A 24,449-nucleotide genomic window follows, 5' to 3' on the forward strand; every position below is an offset into this window, starting at 1 on the left:
TCACTCAACCAAACCACGCTGAAGCATCTCTGCATCTTCCTCACCGCTCACCTTCCCTCCCACCTTTGTGGTGTCTGTAAATTTGGAGATATTGCATTTAATTCCCTCATCAAAATCAATATATATTGTCAATGGTTGAGACCCTCGCACTGATCCTTGGAGTCCCCCACTAGACACTGCCTGCCATTTGGAAAAAAACCTGTTTATGTCTATGTGTTACCATTTGCCGACCAGTTCTGTATCAATGTCAGTACATTAACTCCCAATCCCCTAAGCTTTAATTTTAAATGCTAATCTCTTATGTGGGACCTTATCAAAAGCCTGCTAAAATACCAAGTAAACCACATACAGAGGTATTTCCTCATTAACCATACTAATTACATCCTTGAAAAATTCCAGTAATTTGTCAAGTATGATTTCCTTTATGTAAATGAATGCTTGGCCATATGGAGCTTTGGACGGAAGTCCAAGCGAATGTTTCTGCATAACCTGTGCATCAACCAGCTTCCATTCCCAACTCAGTCCTGCTTCATAAGATGGTAATCCTGACTCCAATTCTCATCCCCTTGGGATGAAAGTTCTTTTTAAATTGGCTGGCCTTCAGACAACAGAACGTGAAATTGGGAAATTCAATGTCCCTGACTCTGAGAGAAAAGTTCAGTACTATCATGATTCACATAATGAATGCAAATATAACTCATGCTACAAAATTTTATGATGAATTGTAAAGGTGGTAAAGCTATTTTAACCACATTTTAGACCTTCCCAACTTCAGTTCATGTCTCCATGCAGCTGGTATAAAACTCAACAGTTGCTAATTACATTGAAAAAAACTATAGGAAAATGGTCTTTTAATCAGAACAAGCATGTTGCAGGTCCCAATCCCTCCATCACCCTCATGAACTGGCAGGAACTCTGGGTACACTGCTTGGCAGTCATTTTTTTTCTAGTCCTGCCTCCATTTGGACAGAGTCAGGACAATAAAAAGAATTGATGTGAAGTCTTTAGTAACTGTTTAGATCCTGACTCTACAAAGCTTCTGATAATAAGACCCCGAACTTTATCGATGTTTAATCATACATCTCATCCTTGATTATTGTTAATGTTGTGATAGGTGCTGTAATGAATAAAACACCCAGAAATGAGATACTTTCAGTAAAACTACCAAAGTTCAACTTGTTCACCATTGTTCCACTTTTAGTACTATGCTGCACCAATCTTATCTCACAATGCATTGACAACATTTCGTCCAGCAGACTGAAACACCACATGCTACAACTCAATTTGTACAGTCAGCCAAACTGTACATTGCTAAAATGATGCCAAATGCTGCAAATTAACAAATTAACAATTTCATTATCTCAAGTTATACAAAGTCAAGACTGAAAAGAAAGCAAGAAGCCTTGATCATAAAAGAATACACCAAAACCAATTCCTATATCCTCTTGTCTGGTTCAAGACTTACTCTCAGATATGAGCACTGTCTGACGTGAAACTGCCCAGAATGACCTTTCAGTACAGTAAAGAAAAATTGTGCAACATTAAGCCAAGACCCCAATGGCCCCCTCCAGTGGTTGCTAAAAACATCATTTATACATTTTTAACAAAGCAGGGAAGTTCTGTCTTGTCCTGAACAATATGTCTTTCTCAATCAACATCATCAAAAAACAGGTTAAATATAAAATCATTCTAGTCCTAGTGGATCATAGGCAGAGAGACAACTGCTGTTGAGGTCAAGAAAGTTGAACATTCATAGTAACTACAGCCATGACAAGAATTGAACTCACACTGTTGGTATCGCCCTACATTACAAACCTGCTTCCAGCCAACTGAGCTAACAAACAGGTTTGCCAGTTGTTTAATTCATTGCTCTTGTGGAACCTTGCTAGATGGGTACTGCCTGCGAAAGTTACTACAATCATTGGTTGTAAAGAACTTTGACAATCCTAAAGTCATGAAGGCTGGAGAGAAATACAAGTCCTTTTTCGTTCTAAATTTCTATCATTGGAAGATTTCTTTCTTCAAAATGGAGTACCATGTTCAGATTGGATATGATCAAACCTTCAAAGATTAACTTGAATCTTTGTAAATAAACCATGAATATTAAGATATGCATCCAAGCAATATTTGATTCATCAGCATATGTTTTGATGTTCGTGCTTTGGAAATTTTGACAAACTTATGAATTAAAAGCATTTCATCCAAGCGTTCCTGTTAGTGAGGTGGACAAAGGGACACACAATTCAGTTCATGGTCCAAATCAATTTTATTAACAAAATATTCCTTTTTAAAAACATCATGTCAGCCTTTCCCAAATTCCCACAGTATTTACTTTTTATCGAGCTGTGTCCGTGTGCGAAACGATATCACCTGCAATGATCCATGTGTTTGAGCTGGACCGTTGGAATCACCTTGCTCTCCAATATAGGGCTGGCTGTCTTCCATGAAGGTGAGTCTCACAGGTCAGGGTGGATCTTTTCTCTCTCTCTCTCTCTCTCTCTCTCTTTCTGCAGGTGTTCAGAGTTCCACTGCTGAACCAGGTCGAATCTTCGCTGAATCTTCACTGAGACTTCACTGCATCTTCACTGTCTTCACTAAAAGTGAGGCATCCAGGTGTGTGCTCTTATCCCCCCTCGCCCCTGACCTTCCCCAATGTTCTTTGGCCAATGGAGTCATAAGAAGGGTTTAACGCATCTAATGGGACTGTGCCAACACCTTTCACTGTTGCCTTACTGGGGAGGTGTAAAGTGTACATTCTCAGGCGTTGCTGGATGTCAAGATGCCAGAACGTCTGATCAATGCTTCTTCAATACACAACCCAATGGTGCCCCGAATCTTTGTGGCTTCTTTGATTTTAGTTTCCACTGTTCTCTGCTGTTGCTGTTTAATTCAATTTGGTCAATTTTCTGATGAGCCCAACTTCTCCAGCTATGGGTCAATTCAGAATGTCTGACTTTGAGCACGTGATCACTTGATCTCAATTCCTTATGGAGAAATGGAATAATTTACCTTATGCTTTGAAGATAAGAAATTGAATTGGATAGATGTCAAACTATAAAGACTTTAATGAATTAGGTAAATAAAGTCAGGCTAGTTTCAGAGCAGTAGGTGTGTTTGGCTAGTCTCAGAGCAGAAGGTGGGAGTGAGAATGATTCCCGCAAACACAGCTGAAGGAGATGTCTCCAGCTTCAATCTTTCTGGCACAAGATCGCTGAGTTGGAGTGTAAGTTAGACTGTTTTATGCCCCTTCCATATCTCTAATTATTCTCCATTCCTACTGTTTCAATTCTATCCAGAGTTCTGTAATATCCCAGGGTGAGACACGGCATCAGAGAAGAGTGTTGGGGTGGGGGTGGGGGGAAGTGTCAGGAGAAGCACTGTGCCTACATAAAATGAGGCGGCAGTCTGGTGAAGCCACAAAATAGTATTACTTAATAGTATTAGTTTCTAGTATGAGTCAGTGGTATCAATAGGTATCAGAGGGCAAACTCTCCGGTGGCAAGAGTCATATAGGAACATGATCGAGAATGTTGGAGGTCAATCATCTCAGTTCCAGGACATCTTTGCAGGAGTTCCTCAGGGTAGTGTCTTTGGCCCAACTATCTTCAGCTGCTTCATTAATGACCTTCCCTCCAACAGAAGGTCAGAAGTGGGGATGTTCACTGATGATTGCACAATGTTTACCACTCCTCAGATACTGAAGCAGTCCATGTTCAAATGCAACAAGATGTAGACATTTAACCAGGCTTGAGCTCACAAATGGTAAATAACATTTGCATCGCACAAATGCCAGGCTATGACCATCATGAATAAGAGACAAATTAACCACTGCCCCTTGGCATTCAACTGTGTAACCATCACTGAATCCCCCCCATATCAACATCCTGAGGGTTATATTGACCAAAACTCAATTGGACTCACCACGTAAACGTAATGGCTCCAAGAGCAGGTCAGAGGCTAGGAATACTGCAGCCAGTAACTCACCTCCTGACTCCTCAAAGTCTGTCCACCTACAAGGCACAAGTTAGGAGTGTGATGGAATTGTCTCCACTTGCATGGATGAGTACAATCCCAACAACACTCAAGAAGCTTGATACCATCCAGGACAAAGCAGCCCTCTTGATTGGCATTACATCAACAAGCATTCACTCACTCCACCACTGATACTCAGTAACAACAGTGTATACTATCTACAAGATGCGTTGCAGAAATTCACCAAAGTTCCTCAGAAAGCGCCTTCCAAAACCACAACCACTTTCAGCTAGAAGGACAGCAGATATATGGGCACACCACCACCTTGAAGTTCCCTTAAAGCCACTCACCATCCTGACTTGGAAAGGTATTGGCATTCCTTCACTGTTGCATGGTCCAAATCCTAGAATTACCTCCGTAACAGCATTGTGGGTCAACCCACAGCAGGTGGTCTGCAGCGATTCAAGAAAGCAGCCCACCAGCACCTTCGAGGGCAAATAGAGACGGGCTATCAATGCTGGCCAGCCAGTGACACCCACATCCCACAAATGAATTTTAAAAATTGCTTACCAAATATCGTAAATAGCAAATGGCTCTTAGTGCATAGTGGTAATGTCCAGAAAGTCCTTCTTGTTCCTGATATGAGTCATAATGCCTGATTAATTGGTTTCAAATTATCTAAACAGCAACTGATAGGCATTGCTTATTTACTCCATAACCAATGGATCAGATCTAAGATCTGCAGTCCTGCCACACCCAGTCATGAATGGTGTTGGAGAATTAAACAAATCACTGGAGGAGAAGGCTCTACAATTATCCCCATGCTTAATGATGAGGGAGCCCAGCATATCAGTGCAAAGGATAAGGTTGAAAGCATTGGCAACAATCTCCAACCAGAAATGCCAAGTGGATGATCAATCTCAGTCTCCTTCAGAAGTTTCCAGTATCTCAGATGCCGGTCTTCAGCCAATTTGATTCACTCCACATGATCTAACATTTGGAAGCAATAGATACTGAAAAGGCTATGGCCCCTGACAACATTCCAGCTGTATTACTGAAGATTTATGCTCATGAATTTGCTACGTCATACCCAAATTGCTCCAATACAGTTGCAACACAAGCATCTACCCAACAATGTAAGTCCTATACACAAAACACACTGCAAAACCAACCCAACCAATCTCTGTCACACTGGTGTACTCTCTGACAAGTGGCAAGTAATATTTGTGTCATACAATGACAGGCAGAAATCATTTCTAACAAGAGGCAATCTAACCCTAATCCTTGCCATTCAATGGTATAACCCCCACTAAATCCCTGCTCTCAACATCCTGGGGGTTACCATTGCCAGCTGAACTGGACTAGCAATATACATATAGTAGTTTCAAAGCAAGTTAGAGACAGAGAATCCTGCAGTAAATAACTGATCTCTTGAATTCTGAAAGCTGTCCACAAGGCGCAAGCACAAAGTGTGACAGAGTACTCCCCACTTGCTTGGATGAGTGCAGCACCATCAAGAAACTTGATACCATCCAAGTTCGACTCAACACTCAAAAGTTCTGCTACTTGTTCACGAACAGTCACACCCTTCCTGTTTTTATTCACTTACAAAATGTGGACATCACTGGCTGGACCAGCATTTATTGCCCAAACCAATTGTCCTCAAAAGGGTGATGATGCTTTTGTGAACCGCTGTAGTCAATGTGGTGTAAGTAGACCACCAATGCTAATAGGGAGTGGATTCCAGAATTCTGACCCAACAAAACGGAAGAAACAGCAATATATTTCCAAGTCTGGATGGCAAACAGCCCACTTGATTGGCACCACACCGCTAACACCCATTTCCTCCACTAGCAATGCTCAGTAGCAGCAGTGTGCCCTGTCTGCAAGATGCCCTGCAGATATTCACCAGAGATCCTTAGACAGCACCTTTCAAATTCCCAACCACTTTCATCTAGAAGGACAAAGGCAGATACGTGGGAACATATGCAAGTTCCCCTCGAAGGCCACCAATCAGGATTACTGAGATATTGTAACAAATAAACTAGGACTGGGAATAAAACCTTGTGGAACATTGAGGAATGCTTAGAAAGGATAGGGAGAGAAATGGAAAATCAACTGAACTTGATAGAGATAACATAATGGCATTTAAAAAAAGATTCAGCTTTCAGCAAGACAAAAATAGAATTCATGTGGATGGCAAGAAAAAACCATTAAGAATTCATCCTGGGAATTTGTGTTGTCTACAGACACCCTAACAGTGGTGGAGAGATGGATGGAAAATGCACAGACACATTAGGGAGTTCTGTGAAAAACACAGAATAATAATCTAAAAGGCCAAGACCCTGGAGAGGGGAATTACATGAGTTGTAAAACACCAGGCTCCATGCCCTAGGGGGAATCGGGCTCAAGTAAATGTTTTCTATGTATTTGATTATTTCATGATTTGGGCAGTTCCATATTTTCCTGAATGCTAGATCAAAAGGATTTTCAGGGAATTTAATCTAATTGGATCACACCAGAGTGCAATATCTACAATATCCAGATTCCCCAAGCTTCCCTCCAATAATTGGTCAATATGTGTGGGGATGGTCCAATGCGATGCCAAGTCCAGCAGAGTTTCCAATTTGTGTGGCTCCTCCGGTTAATGCATTGGTCTTCAGGACAAGTATCCTGACCTGGTAGGGAAGGCAACTAAATGTGTCCAAAACATATTCTACTAGAGGAAGAGCAAACTAAACACATTTGTCTCCTTGAGTAACTAAATTCAAAACTTTTACATTAACAGCTCAATCACGAATTTTCTATCAGCCAGTTCATAGTGAGAGATAATCATGAGGAATTTAAACATAAATATTCAGATCATTGTAGCCCAAAAATTCGACTTGTAGGAAAAGTTAAGGAATTTTCTCACACCATGTATACCAGTATTAAATATAGACATGGTAAGTGATGGAAAAGCATCTTTAAGACAGTTTTAAAAATGATGCCCTTCACATTTTTGCAATAAAAAAAATATTGTATTCATGGAATTTTAACTCATATGATGAGTTTAATCTGCCATATCTAACTTAATACAAATTATAATTTCAAAGTCTCAAATTTAAGATAGAGTAATGCAAACTTAATTAAATGGCTGTAAATTAATCAAAGTTTTTTTGGTTTGTTGGAATTAAAGACTTCAATAGAGTTCATAAAGTAGATAAAAAGTACAATGAAGAATCTGCAGGAAACATTGTATGTATAGGGATTCAATTAATGTAACATGCAAAATGATAAATGAAACAGGAGGGTGTCAGAAAAGCAGAATATAAAATCTGTAAGGAAACATTAGGCTTTTCTTCCATTCCCTGAGGTGGAAAGAATAATGGTGAGCATGATGACTTAACTGGGTGAGAAATTCTTAGATTGCAAGAATAAATTTCTCGCCATCAGGTGATGACGACCCTATTAACATTTATTTGGATCTCATCAATTGCACAACCTAAGTTACTAAGTTTCCCTTCCTGATTAACTACTTCCCAACCCAGAATCTCAATGACTTGAAAACACAATCTAGAGATTACTCAGGTATCTGTCAAGTTCTGTTCTCAGTCTTGATTCCAGGTGAATTCACAGCTTTGCCAGCTATCTTCCTTTCCCTTTCTTTATTTGGAAGTCATTAAAAGGAGAATGTATTGGATAAGTAGGCAATGCAGAAAGGGACAGTCAATGAGAAGAACACAGGGCAATAGGCTGGAGTGACCAAGACCACAAAAACAACTTAATACGCAGATGCTTCCAGGATTACTGAGGTGGTTGCAAGCTTTCCATTTGCAAGTTCAAATATAATTGGCACAGTTGGCATCTAGTCCTCTGCTTTGTGGCTTACTTAGTCCCATTAGTCTCTTTTGCTGTTGCTGGTCATTATTGTACTCAATAAAGTTTTTTTCATTCACTCATGGGGTGTGGGTATCGCTTGCTGACCAGCATTTATTGCCCATCCTTAATCACTTTCGAGAAGGTGAGCTGCCTTCTTGAATTGATGCAATCTATATGCTGTAGGTAGACTCGCAATGCCTTTAGGGAGGGAATTCCAGGATTTTTTAACCTTTGGCAGTGAGTGAACAGTATATAATTCCAAATCAGGATGGTAAGTGACTTGAGAGGAAACTTGCAGATGGTGATGTTCCTGTGTATCTGCTGCCCTTGCCTTTCTAATGAAAGTGATTGTGGGTTTGAATGGTGCTGCCTCAGGATCTTTGGTGAATTTCTGCCATGCTTCTTGTATATAGTACACATTGCTGCAACTGAGCAATGTGAAGGAAGTGGATGCTTGAGGATATAATGCCAATCAGTCAGGGGGCTGCTTTGTCCTTTGTGATGTTAAGTTTCTTGAGTGTGATTACAGCTACACTCATCCAGGCAAGTGAGAAATATTCCATCACCCTCCCGACTCGTGCCTTGGAGATGGTGGACAGGCTTTGAGGAGTCAGGAGGTGAGTTCATCTGAATCTCGATCTTTTTACAAAAAAAAACGTTAATATACAATTTGCCCTCCTAATTGCTTTCTGGAACTATCTGTCTACTCTCCTTGACAGGTATATAAGAACACCTAAATCCCTTTATGAATCCACGTTTCCCAAGATATCACCATTCTAATAATACTCTTCCTTTTTGTTTCTCACACCAAAGTGTCTAACTCGATTTTTAGCCAGCTTGTACTGCATCTTTCATGTGCTTGTTCACTCACTCAACATATCCAAATCAGCTTGAAGTCTCCTTGCATCCTTTTCACAAATCTCAATCCCACCTAGCTTTGTGTCGTCAGAACACTTGGAAATGTTGCATTTGGTTCCTTGCCACTGCCTGCCAATCAGTAAAAGATCCATTTACCCTCGTTCTGTTTTCTGTCTGTAAACCAATTCTTGATCCACTCCAATATATTACCGTCTATTCACATGTGCTTTAAATTTGCCCACTTTTGTGAAGGCAACACCAAAGTATGTGTTGAATTCCTCTGCCATTTCTTTCTTCTGCATTATAAACTCCCTGGGCTTCTGACTGCCAAGGATTTACATTTTTCTTTACTAATCTTCTTCTCTTTTCAAATTTATGTAAGCTTTTATTGTCAGTGTCAGTTACCTGCAATTTTACTTTCATACTCTATTATTCCACTCTTATTTAAACTTTTGTCCTCTTTTGATGAATTCTAAAATGCTCCCATTCTTCTTGCTGCTTTTTGTGATAATTTTATATGTCTCCATGTTGGATCTAATACTGTCCCCAATTTCTTTTGTAAGCCATGGTTGAGACACCTTTTTTGTTTTGTTTTTGCACCAGACAGGAATGAATAATTGTTGCAATTCCTGAAACTATTCTTTAAATATGAACCAGTGCCCAACCACTTCAACCCCTTTAGTGAGTATCTTCAATCCTTCCTTGCTAATTCACAACTGGTGCCATGACATTTATTTAGATTCAAGACTTTAGTTTCGGATTTAACTACTTCACTCTCCACCTTAATTAAGAATTTGATTATGTTGTGGTTCTCTTCCATAAGGGACCCGGCACTAGAACACTTAATTAATCTTTTCTCGTTGAACACATTGCACACATTATGTTGTACACATATTCAGAAAATCCATCTCTCCAAAACCATTGCTAGTTTGGTTTGTCCAATCTATGCATAAATTAAAATCAGTTGTTCTCTAAATCACGCATCTATGATATTTTGTTTATTCCTTTCTCTTACACCTCCAATACTGTTTGGAGGCCTCTAGACAACTTCAAACAATGTTTACCACCTCTTGGTATTTCTTATCTCTCTTTAATATCATGATTTTCCAAGCCAATATTCTTCCTCACTTTTACTTTGATTCATCCTTTACTAACAATGTTGCCCACCTACTTTCCTAATTGACTGTCATTTCTAAATAATGAACACCCTGGATATTCAGTTCTCAACTTCCATCACCTTGCAGCTAGGTATCTGTGATTGCAACTTTATCACAGCCATTTATATCTATTTGCACTGCAAATTCATCTACCTTATTGTGAATGATTGACACATTAAGACACAACGCCTTTGGACATTGTTTTTAACCTTATAAGGTATCTTAGTTTTATCTTTCACTGGGAACCCTTTTTTATAACCTTGTTTTTCTGCCTTCCACTTCTGCTTCTTAACTTTCTAGCTTCTGTTTCTATCTTTGTTTGTCCTTTCTGAATCTCCCAGCCCAGGTTCCCACCCCCCGCCATTCTAGTTTGAAGCCTCCCCCGTAGCACAAGTGAACACACCCCTCCCACATTGAGTTGATTGGTCAGCAAATATATTAACACTGACCCCAGTTTCATATTTAAAATTAATTGGATGACCATTGCCTTGTATGTTCTGTGTAGTATCTGGTTCAGATGAGTTCCAAGGTGCCCTATCATCTATGTGTTCTATTGAAAGTATGGCTTGCTATTCTGAGTTTTCTTCCAATGTTTCTTATTGTAAGGTGTTAAACTCGTTATGTGCATTAGCATTATGAATTCTTTAGTGCAACAATTATTTTGGGTTGTTGTATATTCTATGAAAATCTCCTTCTTCCTCATAAAAATCGCATTGGCATGATAAAGTTTGACATTTTTTCTTTTTCTGTGTTTTTTTTACTGCACACCTAGACTAGTGAGTTCTAACAGCAAAGGATTTAAATAAGAGAAGAATTTCTAGAACAGAAATATAAAAATACAATAATGAATAGTTAGAGTGGATTTCAACAGGGAAAATCTTGCTTGACTAAACTTGAGGAGTCAGGAGGTGAATTATTTGCTCCAGAGTTCTCAGCGATTGACTTTTGTTAACAGTTGCAACAACAGGAAGTTATATTCAGATTCAGTTATACAGATTGTTTTGAGAAGTAACAGAGAGCGTAGTCAATGATAACGCAGTAAGTGGAATTTATCTGGATTTTCCAAAGGCATTCAATAAAATGCCGATACTAGATTGCTGAATAAAGAGACAGAGGCAAAGCAGATTGTTAACTAACTTCAAAACAAAAAAACAGAGTCCAATCAGATGCACTGTTGAGGTTCAGCAGAGTTAAATAATGGGGTTGTTAGCGATTTTGTGTAAGTGAAACTGAGGTGGATTAGGCATTTCAGGTGACCATTCACTCCAAATACCTTGGTACAACTGAAGAAGTGTTGGTGTCAAGGTTAGGTTGGTGGGCTGATTCAACATTTTGGTCTCATTCCAGTTACAGTGAGCAACAAACTGATTTGCTGAGCTGGGTGGGGCAAACAGAAGGAATGACAGACACCAAGTGAGTTGGGTTTTGATCCCATTTATGTTGACTGCTCAGCAGGGTAGAATATGGCGTTCTGAGCCACAGCTAGTGTTTCTAATTTCTGAGGAAGGAGTGTTAAGATATTCATCTAAACGAGGCATTTCATCTCTGTTGGAAAGGAGAAGGAAGGCATTGACAGTATTTTGGGTGCAGTCCTATTCAGGAATTTCTGTAGGTTTGGAGGATTGGCTTTTGTATCAAGTTTTCAGATGTTTTCTTATGGGACGTGTGTTATTCTGTGCTACCAGGATTTATGCTTCTGGCAAGAGCTGAGTAGAGACCTAATTTAACTTTTACTCTCTAACTGGTAGTTGGGATTAAGAAGAGTTGCAAAAGCTTTTGTTTTGGGTTGGACAGTTAATTGGTCAGTGATGTTGGTGAGTTGTTAGCCAGTTGCCGTATGTGCTCATTGAATGTGTGGGGGGGTGATGGATTCTCCTCGGTGGTGGAAGTTTCCAAGAATCAATTTACTGAAGCTTGCACACTTAACAGCAACAGTATTGTTCCCATTTCATTGATTGAAACGGTGGAAGTTCTGTGTCAATTCCCACAGTATAACTTTAAAGGAGTGTTGCAGTAGCTTTCCATATGGCAGGAACTTTGGCAGTCAGTTGTGTTCAATAATAAATCCAGAATTGCTTGTTCCTCTGGATTTTGCATTGTTTTAACTCTACATCTCAGAAAGAAAAAAAAACTGTTATAATGAATTAAACTTTGAAAAGCATTTCTGGACCTCCATTTTAATGTATACATGGTAGGTTTTGCCAGTTTTACTGATCTTTCCTTCTGGGCTAGTAGCTGTCTTGAAGAATTGACTCTTATGAAGCATTGTCATCAAGACTTATGATTGTGTTTTGCAAAATAACAGTAATAAATCAGAACATTCTTGTAAAGAGGTCTCAGACAGTCAACCATCATGTTTCTTGAGCTGCTCCTATAGCCAAGCTTGTTGCATTGTGTTTTTTTTCAAATGTATATTTGTGTATTTTTTTCACAGGACATGAGTGTCACTGATTAAGATAGCATTTATTGTCCATCACTATTTGCCCTAGTGAAGGTGGTGATGATCACCTTCTTGAACTGCTGTACTCCATGTGGTGTCGGTGCACCTTTAATGCTGTTAAGGAGGGAGTTCCATGATTTTGACTCAGAGACAGTGAAATCATATAGCTCCAAGTCAGGATGATGCATGACTTGGAGGGGACATTGCTGATGTGCATCTGTTTCCCTTGTCTTTCTCGGTGATGGGGGTCGCTAACTTGGAAGATGCTGGTAAAAGGCTCTTGATGAGCTGCTGCAATGCTTGTTGTGAATGGTACACACTTCTCTCACAGTGCACTGGCATTGGAGAGAGTCAGTGGATGGAGTAGTGATCGAGCTGATCTGTTTTCTCCTCAATTGTTTCAAGCTTCTTGAGTGTTATTGGGGTTGCATCCATCAAGAGAAGTGTAGGTAAACCATCATACTCGATGGTGCACAGGTACTGAGAAATTAGGAGGTAAATTATTTACCACAGGGTTCGCAGCCACTGACCTGTGTTAATAATAACAGGAAATTATACTCAGCTAGAATCTTTAATGTAATAAAATATTTCCAGTTGCTTTACAAGAGCATTATAAAACAAGGCATAACATTAGCTCACATAAGGGGAATGTTATTCCAGAATGTTAGTCAAGCAGATAGGTTTTAAGGAGAGTCTTAAGGAAGAGAGTGAGGTTGAAGTGGAATGGTGTAGGAAGCATATTCCAGACTTTTGGGGTCTGGGCAACTGAAGGAAAAACCCATAAACATGAAGCAAGTAAAACTGGAATGCGGATATCTTAGATAGTTGTAAGGCTGAAGGAGTTTAGAAAGTTTGTAAAAGACAAGGACATGGAAGGATTGAAAACAAAGGATGAGAATTTTAAAATCAAAATCTAGGTCTTTAAAAGGAGTAGCTGCTCAAAATTCCTTAGATTGTCCAATTAGATGATAAAATAACAACTTTTTTTAATTAGACTCCCTAAGTTTGGAAACAGGCCCTTTGGCCCAATAAGTCCACACCATCATTCCAAAGAGTAATGCACACAGATCCATTCTCCTACATTTACCCCTGACTAACACGGAGGAGAAAGTGAGGACTGCAGATGCTGGAACAACTTCTCTTTCCAATCCTCCCACTTCCCCCCAACCAAAGGAGTAGCCATGGACACCCACATGGGCCCCAGCTATGCCTGCCTCGTCGTCGGATATGTGGAATAGTCCATCTTCCGCAGCTACATTGGCACCACCCCCCACCTTTTCCTCCGTTAGATCGATGATTGTATCGGCGCTACCTCGTGCTCCCACGAGGAGGTTGAACAGTTCATCCACTTTACTAACACCTTCCACCCCGACCTCAAATTTACCTGGACAGTCTCAGACTCCTCCCTCCCCTTCCTGGACCTCTCTATTTCGATCTCGGGCGACCGACTCAACACGGACATTTACTATAAACTGACTGACTCCCACAGCTACCTAGATTACACCTCCTCCCACCCTGCCCCCTGTAAAAACGCCATCCCATATTCCCAATTCCTTCGCTTACACCGCATCTGCTCCCAGGAGAACCAATTCTAATACCGAACAACACAGACGGCCTCCTTCTTCAAAGATCACAATTTCCCCTCAGACGTGGTTGACAATGCTCTCCACCGCATTTCCTCCACTTCCCGCTCCTCCGCCCTTGAACCCCACCCCTCCAAACGCCACCAGGACAGAACCCCACTGGTCCTCACCTACCACCCCACCAACCTCCAGATACATCGTATCATCCTTCGTCATTTCTACTACCTCCAAACAGACCAGACCACCAAGGATATATTTCCCTCCCCTCCCCTATCAGCATTCTGGAAAGACCACTCCCTCTGCGACTCCCTTGTCAGGTTCACACCCCCCACCAACCCAACCTCCACTCCTGGCACCTTCCCCTGCAACCGCAAGAAATGCAAAACTTGCGCCCACACCTCCCCCCTCACTTCCCTCCAAGGCCCCAAGGGATCATTCCATATCCGTCACAAATTCATCTGCACCTCCACACACATCATTTACTGCATCCGCTGCACCCGATGTGGCCTCCTCTACATTGGGGAGACAGGCCGCCTACTTGCGGAACGTTTCAGAAAACACCTCTGGGACACCCGCACCAACCAACCCAACCGCCCTGTGGCTGACCACTTTAACTCCCCCTCACACTCCACCAAGGACATGCAGGTCCTTGGCTTCCTCCATCGCCAGACCATGGCAACACAATGCCTGGAGGAAGATCGCCTCATCTTCCGCCTAGGAACCCTCCAATCACAAGGGATGAATGCAGATTTCTCCAGCTTCCTCATTTCCCCTCCCCCCACCTTATCTCAGTCCCAACCCTTGGACTCAGCACCACCTTCTTGTTCTGCAATCTTCTTCCCGACCTCTCCGCCCCCACCCCCTCTCCGGCCTATCACCCTCACCTTAACCTCCTTCCACCTATCGTATTCCCAACGTCCCTCCCCCAAGTCCCTCCTCCCTACCTTTTATCATAGCCTGCTTGGCATACCTTCCTCATTCCTGAAGAAGGGCTTATGCCCGAAATGTTGATTCTCTTGCTCCCTGACTAACACACCTAACACTATGGATAATTTAGCATGGCCAATTCACCTGAAGTGCACATCTTTGGATTGTGGGAGGAAACCAGAGCAGACCCACACAGACACAGGGAGAATGTGTAAACGCCACACAGAGAGTCGCTCAAGGCAGGAGTTGAACCCCGGTCCCTGGTGCTGTGAGGTAGCAGTGCTAACCACTGAGCCAGCATGCTACCCCAACATGCTTTGTCTACCCAAAACAGGAGGAAAAAGAAAGGAGACAACTATAGGCTAATTATCTTAGCATTGGTCATAGGGGAATGCTGGATTTCCCTTTTGAGGAGGTTACAGTGGATCACTTAGAAAATTTCAGTGCAACCAGGCAGAATAAAAATGGTGTCATGAAAGAGGAATGATGTTTGATTAATTAGTTGGAGGAAGTGACAAGCAATGTGAATAAAACAGAACTAGTGGATCTGCAATACTTAGTTTTCCAGAAGGCATTTAAAAAGGGATCACATCAAAGACTGTGACACAAAGTAAGAGCTCATAGAATAACAGCTAAAATAATATTGTGATTAGAGGATTGGTTAGCTAATGGGAAACAGAGAATAGGTACAGATGGGCCACTTTGATTTTGTAGGCTGTGTCAAGCAGATTACTGCAAGAACGAATGCAGGATCCTATACAGAGTTAGATAGAATCACACAATCAACATGATGCAGGAGGCCATTTAGTTTATCATGTCTGCATTAGTTCTGAACTTTGTCGCCTTTTCCCCATAACCTTGCACATTGTTGCTTTGTAAATAATTATTCAATGCCGCACGAATTTTCAGTTGAACCTGCTTACACCAGACCTCTTGGTTGCAAATTCTAAGACTAAGCAATTTACTGTCTGAAAAAGGTTTTCCTCACCTCACATCTGATCTTTAAATATTTTAAAACCATACACACTGGTTCTTAAAAAACAGGAACAGTTTCTCCTGACCTCCTCTGTCCAGATTCCTCATAACTTTAAAGACTTCTACTAAATCTCTTCTCAGCTTTTTTTTCTCCAATGAGAACAATCCCAACTTGGAACTATTAATGAATCCTAGAACATTAAATGCTTTATTAACAACTCTACCTTCCTGTTCAGCCACTTAATGACTTATGTACAGATACATATGGGTCTATCTGCTCTTGCACACCCTTTAGCATTGTGCCCTTTATTTTATACTGTCTCTCCATGCTCTTTCTCCATATTGAACTTCACCTGCTAACTCAACTGCCCACTTCATCAACTTGTTAATGCTGTTCTACACAGCTCTCTTCACAGTTTGCACTTTTTCCAAATGTTGTGTTATCCACAGAAACAATTCTTCCAAGTTTGTGCCATCCACATTAATTTTACATCAATGACTTGGACAAAAGAGCAAAATGTATGTTGCCAAATTTGCTGAAGACACAAAGATAGGCAGGAAAAATATCAACCACCTTACCTAGCTGTCACTCTACCCTCTTATTCACTTCTTCCCTTGTATCTATTCACTTCCCTCAATTACCCACAGTCAATCTTAAGAAATCACTAAATAACATTGAATGCTAAAATAAATAAGAAAGTTACAATTCTAATTACAATTAAAATTATTAAGTAATAATGAGGTTAAATATTTGAAAGATTTTTAAAAAATCATTACATTTATGCTTAATCAATAAACAGAAGGCTAAATATTTAATTGGCGCAGAAAGTAAATGAAATGGTACTTATTACCTTGAGAAGTTTTAGTAAACGTACCTCTCAGTATATGTTTTTATGGTATTTACTGCTGCCATTTGGGGCATTTCCATCTCCTCTGTTATCATGGGGTGTTCCATCATCTCCCCCCTTGTGCTACAACAGACTTCAATGGAGGCATCCAACACAGAAATATAACTGGACATTTATTGATCTTCTTTTGAAGTTCTATGTCTAGGATTTGGGCTTATGTTTTCTATATGGGCAAGTTCAGGATTGCTGAGGCAATTACGGTGTCAGTTGGGTGTTACATGTTGGGGGTGTGTGCATTGGTGTCAAACCAAGGGTGTATATTTTTAATTGTTAGCAACTTCTGGCAGGCAAGTAAATGTTAGAGATTTAATTTCAATTAAATTCTTGTCAACTGAATTTCCACATGTTCTAACATGGAGCTGATGGATAAATCCGCTGCGACGAGAACATGAGCAACACAACTTGAACAGCATTCAGATTTGGATTAATAAATGACAAATAACAACTGTGCAAGAGCCAGACCATGACTAACTCCAAAAAGACAGAATCTAACCATTTCCTTTAACATTCAATCGCATTGTAATTATGAGATTCTCCAATCTTCTAACATCCTGAGAGGAATTGCTAATTATAAGAAATATAATTGCACCAGTCATATAAATACTGTGTTCAAGAACAGATCAGAGGCTGCATTTTCTGGAGTGACTCTCCTCATGTCTCTCCAAATCTTGTACATGTCCATAAGAGCATTAAACATAGGAGCAGAAGTATCGAGACAATGGCGGATCTGATAATCCTCAACTCCTCCTTTGTGCCTTTTCTCCTTAATACTTGATTCTATAGCTGATTAAAAATCTGTCTATCTCAGCCTTTAATATATTTAATGACCCAGCTTTTGCGGTAATGAATTCCACAGATTCACTAGCCTCAGAGAGAAAACTTTTCTGTCATCTCTGTCTTAAATGGGTGACCATTTTCTCTGAGATTTTGCTCTCTGGTCCTAGACTTTCTGAAAAGGGGAAACAATGTTTCCATATCTACCTTGTCAAGTCTCAAGAACATAGTATGTTTCAATAACGTTGTTTTTCATTCTTCTAGACTCCAATCAGTATAGACCCAACTTACTCAACCTCTCCTTATAAGACAGTCCACCCATCCCTGGGACCAATCCAGTGAATCTTCTCTGGATTGCTTCCAAAATCAGTTTAGGTTTCCCTAGATATGGAGCTAAAACTGTTCACTGTTCCAGCTATGGTCTAAGATATTGCTTAGTTTTATCAAATTTTTTTATTGTCCAACCTCTTTGAAATAAAGGCCAATATTTGGCTTCTCTATTGCCTGCTGACATTGGATGCTAACTTTTTGTGATTTATAGGGGAATGTGTCTGTGCAGCAGCATTCTGCTATCTTTCTCTAATTTAAAACAAAATCATTCGCAGGATGCAGATGTTGCTGGCTAGGTCTAGCAATTATTGCCCAGGGAAGCAGATAAGAGTTAACCACACTGCAGTAATCTGCAGTCATGTGTCAGCAGAGATGAGATAAGGGTGGCTGATTTGGTGCCTTAAAGGACCTTGGTAAATCAGATGTATTTTATGAAAATTGATACTAATATGGCTGCCATTAGATTAGCTTTTTATTCTAGATTTCTTTGAATTCAAATTTCACCATCGACCATTGTGGAATTCAACCCTATGTCCCCGGATCATTGGCCTAGGCTTTTAGATTGCATATCTAGTGACATTACCACGACTTCATTACCTCTCCAATAAATTTAAATAAAATTCAGCTCTTCTATTCTTCCTGCCAAAGTGCATAAACTCACATTTTCCCAAATTAGATTAGATTAGATTAGATTTAGATTAGATTAGATTACATTACAGTGTGGAAACAGGCCCTTCGGCCCAACAAGTCCACACCGACCCGCTGAAGTGCAACCCACCCATACCCCTACATTTTACTCCTTACCTAACACTACGGGCAATTTAGCATGGCCAATTCACCTGACCTGCACAACTTTGGACTGTGGGAGGAAACCGGAGCACCCGGAGGAAACCCACGCAGACACGGGGAGAACGTGCAAACTCCACACAGTCAGTCACCTGAGGCGGGAATTGAACCCGGGTCTCTGGCGCTGTGAGGCAGCAGTGCTAACCACTGTGCCACCGTGCCGCCCATTATGTTCCATTTGCCAGGTTTTTGCCCATTCACTTAACCTGTTCATATCCCTCGGCAGACTCTCTGTGTTGTCCTCACCACTTGCCTTTTTATGTTATCCACAAACTTGGCTATAGGACATTCACTTTTTAAACCTAAGTCATTAATATATATTGTAAATAATTGTGGACCCAGCACTGGTCCTGAATGGTGCTACACTAGTTACAGGTTGCCATCCTGAAAAAGCACCCTTATCCCAACTCTGTATTCTGTTAGTTAGGTGATCCTCCATCTATGCTAAATACCACCTCCAACACCATGGGCCTTTACCTTATTAAGTAGCACAACATGTGGCACTTTATTAAACACTTTCTGAAAATAAAAATATATTACATGCAGTGCTTCAACTTTATCCCTTCTGCTTGTTACCTCCTCGAAGAATTCTAGTAAATTTGTCACGTACAATTTCCCCTTCATGAAGCCAGGCTTCTCCGATTGATCATATTTCTAAATGCTCTGCCATTAAATTGTTTTTTAATAGACTATAACATTTTCCCAATAATGGACGATAAGCTAATTACAGTTGCCTGCTATTTTCAATCTCCTTCCCTTTATAAATAATGGTGCATCTTCAGCAATTTTCCAGTCCTCTGGGACTTTTCCAGAATCTAAAGGCTCTTGAAAAGATTATTACAAGTGCATCAATTATTTCTGTAGCTACTTTTTTCTGTAACTCATCCGAGGATGCATCCAAACAGGTCCAGGGGAATTGAAACAATGTTGACTTTCCATGAATAAGTGCAGTTTCTACGGTCAAGAAGCATCCAGGTCAAAGCAGTCAATTGATTGATACCATCCACTATTTTAAATATTTGTTCCCTCCACCTCAGAAGCACAGTCTCAGCAGTGTGTACCATCCACTGCAGTAATTCACCAAGGCTCCTTTAAACAGAACCTTTTGAACCATGACCTCTAACACTAGAAGGACAAGGGCAAAAAATACATGAGAACACAACAATGTGCAACTTGCCTTCTAAGTTAAGCAATGTCCTAGCCTTCATTCACCTTCACTCACCATTGCTGGGTCAAAATCCTGGAAGTCCCTTCCTAATACACTTTTGGCGTATTTAACCCACAAGGACTACTGCAGTTCAGGAAACCAGCTTCTCAAGACTAAATTGGGATGGGCAATAAATGCTGGCCATTCTATGCTGCTGGGTTGATTTGGTGGAAAATATACAATTTCCCCTTAAATTGTGACATAACACTTCAGCATTACTGGGATTCTATGTCCTGATACATAATAAGTGTCGTCACTGATGAACTTCAGCATCCATCAATTCCAGATATGCAAAAATGGATGAGTGATGTGGATAATTTTAACTGGCCTTCCTCTCAGTTCCGACTAAAACATCATATTGAGATTGTCCCTTAAATTCTTTGAGATGTAAACATGAGAAGGGAAATTGGAAACAGAGTCAACTCTAATTCACTCATTTAGCCATATAAACATTGGGACAAACAGAGTGGAGGATAATGAAAGGAAATCTCATTGGATAAATTGTCAACTTTTGCTGTTGCACACACAATTCATTCTCTTGAATCTGGTGCAGATTGAATGATCAATTGTCCAATATACTCCCTACCCTGTGGAAGGCTGACAGTCTAGTGTTGGCTTCTGGAAGGTTGCAGAAAGTTTAGAAGGGGGTCTCACATATGTCTTAAGACACTGCCAAGATGATAGAGGGAGAAGCAGGCTTGAGGATGTGAGCAGCACCATCAAGACCAAGGTGTAGAATCAAGGCATTATATTCACTTTGCCCAACATCTTCAAAATGACTGCACATTTCTGAACAGGGCGGTTTTGGAATGCTAGCACTCTTTTGGAGGAACAGCATCTATTTAAAGATGACACGGGTGCCAAGGATGTTAGTGTTTTGAGGAAGTGATGAGTTATGCTGGGAACAGCACTTGGGAGAATAGGGCTAGAGTCAGTGAGATGGCACCGTAGGGACCAGTGGATGGTTAATAAGACAGTTTTATAAGAGGCATTAAGAAAACTCACCCAGCCTCGTGGAAAGCAACCATCTGTGAAACTCAACAAAACTGACACTCAGCCAAATGAACGGCAGATGCAGTTTGGGTTTCTCATATGCATCTGTGAAGGTGTTGCAGGTGGAAGAGATGGACATTGAGGAGAACCCTCATGACAGAACAGTAAACATAGCTTGGAGGGAGGAGCAGGAACAGTTTGTACAATGTCCACTACACCAGCAAATGTGAGATATTCCTGAAAGGTCCAAAGACTTTGAGTGGTTAAGTTATGCCAATTCTCTGCTAGCAACATTCATCTTCCAACTCTCATATTCTTTCATTCACAATCTCGGAGTCAGGAAAACCCATTTATTTAAAGAGTCAGTGAGTGCCACAAGGATTGGTGCTGGGTCTTCTACTTTTTGTCATTTATATAAATGATTTGGATGCGAGCATAAGAGGTATAGTAGTAAGTTTGCAGATGACACCAAAATTGGAGGTGTAGTGGACAGCAAAGGTTACCTCAGATTACAACAGGATCTGGACCAAATGGGCCAATATGCTGAGAAGTGGTAGATGGTGTTTAATTTAGATAAATGTGAGGTGCTGCATTTTGGGAAAGGAAATCTTAGCAGGACTTATACACTTAATGGTAAGGTCCTCGGAAGTGTTGCAGAACAAAGAGACCTTGGAGTGCAGGTTCATAGCTCCTTGAAAGTGAAGCCGCAGGTAGATAGGATAGTGAAGAAGGCATTTGGTCTGATTTCCTTTTTTGGTCAGAGTATTGAGTACAGGAGTTAGGAAGTCATGTTGCGGCTGTACAGGACATTGGTTAGGCCACTGTTGGAATATTGCGTGCAGTTTTGATCTCCTTCCTATCAGAAAGATGTTGTGAAACTTGAAAGGGTTCAGAAAAGATTTACAAGGATGTTGCCAGGGTTGGAGGATTTGAGCCATAGGGAGAGGCTGGTGCTGTTTTCCCTGGAGCGTCAGAAGTTGAGGGGTTACCTTTTAGAGGTTTACAAAATTATGAGGGGGGCATGGATAGGATAAATAGACAAAATCTTTTCCCTGGAGTCAGAGAGTCCAGAACTAGAGGGAATAGGTTTAGGGTGAGAGGGGAAAGATATAAAAGAGACCTAAGGGACAACTTTTTCACGCAGAGGGTGGTACGTGTATGGAATGAGCTGCCAGAGGAAGTGGTGGAGGCTGGTACAATTGCAACATTTAAGAGGCATTTGGATGGGTATATGAATAAGAAGGGTTTGGAGGGATATGGGCCGGGTGCTGGTAGGTGGGACTAGATTGGGTTGGGATATCTGGTCGGCATGGACGGGTTGGACCAAAGGATCTGTTTCCATGCTGTCCATCTCTATGACTCTGTGACTCTATGTGAGTATTGGGATATGAACATATCAAACCAAATAAAGTTCCTTCAAATGGTCCCTTTTTGAAAAATTCATAATAAACTTCAAATAACAATTTAGGTAAAACATCTGCACTCATTAATAGAGCACCTTTAATGTAATAAAACATCCCAAGGCATTTCACAGGAGCATTATAAAGGAAGTAGCCACCAAGTCACACATGAGGGCAGACGGATAAAAAAGAGCACATTAAAGGAAGGAACAGAGATAGAAAGCTGGAAATAATATTTTATAATCGTAGCATTTCTTGAGCAAGAGCTAATGATATGGTTGATAGTCTAAACAGAGTTCATTGCAAGTAAGGACACAGGCTGCAGAGGTTTGGATAACCTAATGTTTAAAATGTAGGAAGCCAGCTTGGAGTGCATTGGAGTAGTTAACTCTGCAGTTAAGGTTTAAATGAGGCCTGCAGCAGTATATAAACTGGGGAATGGCTGAAGACAGACAATGTCACTGAGGTAAAAGTAGACAGTCTTAATAATAGCATGCTTATGTGATCAGAGGGTTATTTTAAGATCAAACTTAACACTATGGCCTTCAGTATTCTAATTTAAATGTAGACAGGGAGAAAACAATGACTGCAGATGGTGGATGTTGCCTGAACTGCTGTGCTCTTCCAGCACCACTAATCCAGAAGTAGACAGGGAGAAGACCGGGATAAGTTGCAGGGAAACAGAATTTGGGCTGGGGAACCAAATGTAATGAATTGTTATATATTAAAAGAAAGTAATCTTCCTGGATAAAAATTTAAAACAAATGGTTTGATTATTGATTATGTGTCACTAGCCTATGAGTAAATCTTTTTTTTGTCAACATTTAAGGTGTACAGAAAGCAAGTGTCTTTGGCAAGAACCCTTTTTGTTATTGGCTGAGCTTTTTATGAAGTAATCACGATTTTCATGAAAGATTGATACGCGTAGTGCATATGCCTCCAATTTAATGGGATTATCAAGTGTTATTTCCAAATACTTGGACAGTCTATCACAGGCCATACTTCCTTTCTACATGTGAGCCATCACTTCCTTAATGGTTGTTGAGTTGTCAAATAGGACACTAACTTGACTGAACTCTTGAGAGCTCATTTAAAAGAGTTTGGACACGCAAATCAACAATATAAATAACAGAAGTTAATAAGCTACTTTTAAAACAAGCCGGATTTGATGAGCCAAATCAAGTCAACAGACCTTGAAAAATGCAAGTGAGTCCTGGATGGATTAGTCCACCCCCATTTCTAAGAGATCCCTTTTTTTTGTCAACAAGGGAAAGGGGGCAGAGCATGACTCACACAGGAAGAAAAGTCCAAATTTAGCAGGACTTTTTGAACTCAGACCTGAGGTTCAAACAGGCCCCAATTTGGTTATGTTAAGAGCTTTAACCCACAGTGTAAGTGTTGCTACTTGTGGAATAGACATAAATGCTCTTGATAAGGAAAATACCTTCTCTATTTATCCTACCCATGCCCCTCATGATTTATAAACCTCTATAATGTCACCCCTCAGCCTCTGATGCTCCAGGGAAAACAATCCCAGCCCATTCAGCCTCTCCTTATAACCCAAACGCTCTAACCCTGGCAACATCCTTGTAAATCTTTACTGAACTCTTTCTCATTTCACAGCACCAGGGACCCAGGTTCGATTCCAGCCTTGGGCGTCTGTCTGTGTGGAGTTTGCACATTCTCCCCGTGTCTGCGTGGGTTTCCTCCGGGTGCTCCGGTTTCCTCCCACAATCCAAAGATGTGCAGGTCAGGTGAATTGGCCACATAAATTGCCCATAGTATTAGGTGCATTAGTCAGGGGGAAATGGGTCTGGGTGGGTTACTCTTCAGAAAGGCCTGTTTCCGCACTGTAGGGAATCTAGTAGAGGGTCTAGAATTGCATGTAATACTCTAAAAAAAGTATTCTGGGTAATCTAAGATGGAGGGTGGGAAAAATTTATGACTGGAAGAACTGCTTTTTTTTGAGGTACTTTCAGTGTTGGAGCTGGTTTCCTTGAATTCGACGAGCACTAATTACTGTTTTGTAAGCTGTTTCATTGTCTTGATAAAAAAGAGATCAAAACAGCGGCACTTCTGAAAAAAAAGAGGAAGGGAGACAAAGGCACTGACCACATGGTGGGAAATGTATCGACAGAGAAATGGGCCTGCACAGCTGTCTGACCCGGCACAGCTGTCTGACCCGGCACAGCTGTCTGACCCGGCACAGCTGTCTGAC

The sequence above is a fragment of the Chiloscyllium plagiosum genome, unplaced genomic scaffold, assembly GCF_037043375.1.
Source record: "Chiloscyllium plagiosum isolate Xiang-an unplaced genomic scaffold, Cpla_swu_hap1 HiC_scaffold_7, whole genome shotgun sequence".
Classification (NCBI taxonomy): domain Eukaryota; kingdom Metazoa; phylum Chordata; class Chondrichthyes; order Orectolobiformes; family Hemiscylliidae; genus Chiloscyllium; species Chiloscyllium plagiosum.